The sequence below is a fragment of the Alosa pseudoharengus genome, unplaced genomic scaffold, assembly GCF_046254945.1.
Source record: "Alosa pseudoharengus isolate Yale_2024_CS ecotype anadromous, Long Island Sound unplaced genomic scaffold, YU_APseudo_1.1 YU_APseudo_1.1_scf_20, whole genome shotgun sequence".
NCBI lineage: Eukaryota > Metazoa > Chordata > Actinopteri > Clupeiformes > Clupeidae > Alosa > Alosa pseudoharengus.
The window spans coordinates 20,799,234-20,804,233 of record NW_027468664.1 but is presented as its reverse complement, the minus strand read 5'-3'; positions in this window follow the sequence as shown (position 1 = coordinate 20,804,233).

The following is a 5,000-nucleotide window of genomic DNA, read 5'->3' as shown; positions in this document are numbered from 1 at the left end:
CCTGCTGTTGTTTGTGATAAAGAAAGATTCAGGTCGGGATGGGGGGAGGTGTGTGTGTGTGTGTGTGTGTGTGTGTGTGTGTGTGTGTGTGTGGGGGGGAGGGGGGTGGATGCGCAGGTAAAAATTCAACGTCAAAGAGAAATTCAATTTAAGATTGTGCCAAGTGACAAAGCTTATAAAGAGATCAAAATGTGGACTGACGTGACAGCAATAAGAGACGGCTCTTTCAGCTTCCAAACGGCTGATGTGTGTGTGTGTGTGTGTGTGTATGTGCTCACATAACAAAACTACCTGACAACTTTTATTCAACAGATTCACCATATCTTTGCCCTTACATAATCTCCATAATCAAATCAAAAGTTCAACCCATTCACCACTCTGTAGGAAGGGTCTGCAGTCTCCTCATTGCTCTTATGATGCTACATCCATGTATGATTCTGTGTATTTTATACAAAACCTTACAATTCCCCGAATACCACTTTTACATTGTCTGGTAGGACAAAAACATCCTGCAACCTTTACCCATTTAGTGTTGTATTGTTGTCTCACTCCCATCTCCTCTCTGTAGATGGCCAGCCCCCTCCAGCCATCTCTTAGCCTGATGATAATCTTGCCTGTCACATGCATAACAACACAACATTCAATTCATACATGTCCATGACGGAGCAGTGTGGCAAAATACCATTTTATTCTGGTGTATGTTTCCCAAATCATAGTTGTTAACCTGTTAGCAACTTGGTTGGCAACAGGAAATCCAACAAAGTTGCTAACTTAGTTAGCATCTATGGTTTTGGGAAACGCGTCCCTGTCTTGTATCAATTAACATACAGACAAGAGAAAGAAAAAACAATGGCTATCAGGAAGGTGCCGGCTCTTATCGTTCACTCAGAAGAGCTGGCTCTACAAATGGGCTTGATCACGACCGACACATCACTAGCTAAAAGTCGGGTGAGGTGACGGTGAGTGGTGAACCTGCACGGGCACGTCTCCTCTCCATCGAGCCACCCCTGCTGTTCCCTCCTTCTCGTCTGCCATTAACCCCCCACACCTCTTCTCATGTCTCCCAGCAGGGGATAGAGAGAAACAGAGCAAGAAACAGAGGAGAGAGAGAAAGAGAGAGAAAGAGAGAGAGAGAGAGTAAAAAGAAATGCAGGACAGATAGAGAAGGAGATGAAGAGAGAAGGAGGGGGGAGATAAGGAGAGAGAATGAAAAACTAATAGATGGAGAGATTGAGGGGGAGAAAAATAAAAGCAGGAAGAACAGATGGAGAAAGAGAGAAGGAGGAAGAGGGGAAGAGAGAGATGGAGAGAGAGAGAGAGAGAGAGAGAGGTCCTCTCCCCTTCGCAGTGCTGACCCAGGTGCAGTGGGAGGGGAGTGACAGCCCAGCTCGGGCCCATCGATTCTGACAGCCTCATCCACTCTCATTTGGCAGCGATCCTGGACGTCATCTCACCTTAACAGTGCCATCAGGGTGACCGGCACTCAATGCCACACTCTCACTCCGAGATAGACTAGCAGAGAATGACGAACACCTTCGCAGTCATGGACTGAGACGGAAGACTGTTTGACACACGGCTAGAGTGAGATAAACTGATCAACGAAGAGGGAGCGTGATAAATTAATTGTGATTGCCCTTCCTGATTGTAAGCCTGTGGGGTTTATTTGTCCCGAAACACCTTCTGGGAAGTTTGTGAAAAGCAGTCATTAGAAGGGGAACAGAGGCAAATATGGCACACACACAGTTTCACACATAAACATTCAGTCATTTCAGCCTAATGTTTACTTGACAACCTCAGTGTGCTCTGCTCATTCAGAAGTTAGTGTCCCTGCAGTAGAATGATTCCAACTGAGAGAGATTAGAAGACATTCTATTTCCTGACTTCAGGCTTAACAGCTGAGTGTTTTTCACATGCTTGAATGAGTCAAGCCTCAAAACTGAGATAAATTGGTATTGATATTTTGACTTTGAAGTCAGAGTAGAGTCTGCAGAATTTTTTCCTTCATGTTTTGCCAAAAAACATCTATCTTTACAGAATGCAACAAAGGCAAAACAGCTATACATTTTTTTCATTGGTGACCCTGAAAGAAGTCACATTTCAAACAACAAAAAAGTAACAAAGATCCTCTTGTTGTTTTGCAGAAAACCCAATATGGCGTTCAAAATTCATTTATCAGCTGAGATGGGGTAAATTAAGAATAAAAGTAAAGGTCACCTTCCTCCCATGTCCACACACACATCGCTACACTCTTTTAGACTTCTTAACACATTGTAAGACACAAGAAAATAGACACTAGATTTTCAGTTCCACTTACTGACAAAAATCGTCATGACTGGCTAACAAGCTATTTGCATTGACGAAGGCATTTAAGAATGAGACCTATCAACATTTGGAAATGACCTTTTAAATTACGATGTGCATGTACATGCAATAATGTGTTCAGTCTACATGCCTGTGTGTATGTGTGTGTGTGTGTGTGTGTGTGTCTGTGTATGCCATGTGTTCTGCAACAGTAATTCAATTAGCAAACAAGAGTGTTTGATTACTTTGACCTACAGACTTGCAGTGGGCAGCACCATTAGTGCAACACAGAGATACATCTTCTGCAACATTTGTCTGGCCTCGTATAGGGTATCTGTGCCTGCAGTCATGTGGGAGACTCTCCCCGTGTTGCCTAATGGAGGACCAGAGAGGAAGGAGGATTATCTACCATGGGATAGTGTAGTGTGGCTCATGACGTTTAGGCGAAAACAAAAACTGTTTCCTGACTGCGTCCCCGGTAATAAACATGCTGGAATTCCACAGACACGACAGATGCCCATTACAATACGATAAACTCCTTTGGCTTCAGCGTGACTCAATGTATTACCTTTAACACACAAATTATACACGAGTATTCACTTTTTATTTGTTACTTTAAGCAGTGCCCGTTCAAACATGCTATCCCTGTAGCCCAATACATGCCTGCAGGTAGGCCTGCTTTAAAAATAGGATGATAGGGAAAAACATAATTCCAGGTAAGCATTCAATAATGAATAGGCCTACAGATAAAATAATAATATAATGTGAAGAGAGCAGAATTTAAGCATGGCTGCATGTGACATTTTTTACAAATCAAAATGACATAATCCTTACAGCTGTTTTGAGTCAAGGCTATATGCTTAGCTAGAGATAGAGATAGATAGAGAAAAAAAACATTTTGTGATATGATGCATCATATGGAATTTGCAACAGTGTGACTCAAAAATCTCTGGTGGCCTATAAGTGACATCACACTCTGTCTGCCACTCATTGCTTGTCGCTGGTTATGCTTTGCATGTGTGGCATTCTGAGACGTTCTTTAATTCGGGACCATTATCGCTCGTTTCAATTTAGGACCTTGCAGTTGGAATTGTCGTTTGCTTATTCAAAGTCTAAAGACAGTTCAAAGTAGCCTGGGCTATTTGAAGTGTCCGTTGTTTTGCACATCATTTTTTACGTCATTTTGAAGAGCCACTGCATAGCCTACCTGTGTGTGTTGGCATGTTGGCGTGTTGTTGCAAAATCCGCGGAGTTATCTTGCACTCGCTTAAGTTTTTACCCGTGTAACACTGATCCAGTTCTGCCAAAGCCCTGCTTCTATCCTCACTGGTAGCTTACAGTACAGTGCTGTGTGGGAGGGGGAGTGGCTAGCGGCGAAAGCCAATGTGCTTCTTTTACCGATATATTTAACAATATCTTTTGCATTTGTTGTTCAAACAACGTCAAATTTGGCACTGCACTTACTCATGCCCGTAGCAAGACAGTTTGAAATCAGTCTGACAAACGGTCAGCGAGATATGCGTGCCACAGACACACAGACATCCGGACACACAGACGCTTCTTGCTTTATAGATAGATGTATCCTCCACGGGTTTCCCTAATGTTTCTAATTCCCAACTTCTCGAGGGGACAAGTCTGAATATATGTAATGACATAGACCCAGGGGATGAACCTAAATAGACTTGATGCCTTCTGTATATTTCTCATGTTTTTTCCTGGCTTGCATTGCATGTATATTCATTAGCTGTAATATTCACCATAAGGTTATTTTCCATAAATGTCAGAGAGTAATTAATTAATCTCCCTTGCCGGTGGCTCTCCTTGCCTCATTACTTAGTCTAGGCTGGCTGCTTTTCTTCGCGTTGTTATCCTCCATGAATATCCTCACAACTCCATTCAAATACGCTGCATTCTGTGTGGGTTCTTTAAGAGAACATTGGCCAGTTTGAGCCATTTGAATGTGAATCGATGGATCGATAGCTGTTGCGATAGCAGCATGTGCTAGCATCAAACATTTATGTTTTGGTATCTCTTCTGATGTGTAGCACTTCTGGGTTACTGGCTGGCGGGCAGGACAAAACTGAGGAAGAGTCAGTGATTAGACTTTGAAGGAAAGGGGAGCACCAACCACTGACTCCCAAATCACCTTCAAATGGAAATGTATGTTGCTCGAACAATTACATGCATATTGCTCAGTATTTAAGAAATTGATTGTTTTAACCTATCCTGGCGGATGGTTAATACAAACTCATTTTGTCTTAATAAAATAAAACTCAATACACCAAACCAAAAAGAACTGTTCTGAGATCAATCATTCATGAATGCCCCACAGGCTGAGAAAAATGCCTGTGGTCTGTGGTTCATCATTCTGCACATATGCATGTACTTAACAGACTTCAGCCAATTTACTCCCACAGTTCATCTAAATGATGTTCAAAACAGCACCCTTTGACATCGTGTGCATTTACAGCCAAATAGCAGATGCACACAATAGCAACAACAAACCATTTTTTCTGACTGAGGACAGGAAAGGATACAGAGGATACAGAGTATCAAACAAGCATAACTCTAAGTAATATTCTAATGTTCTAAGTAATGTTCTAGTAAGCAACATTCTAATGTGTGCTATGGAGTCTGTCTAGTGTACATGTGAGCAGAAAAGGTTCCACTATTACAACTCAGGTTTAGGTCCATCTGAA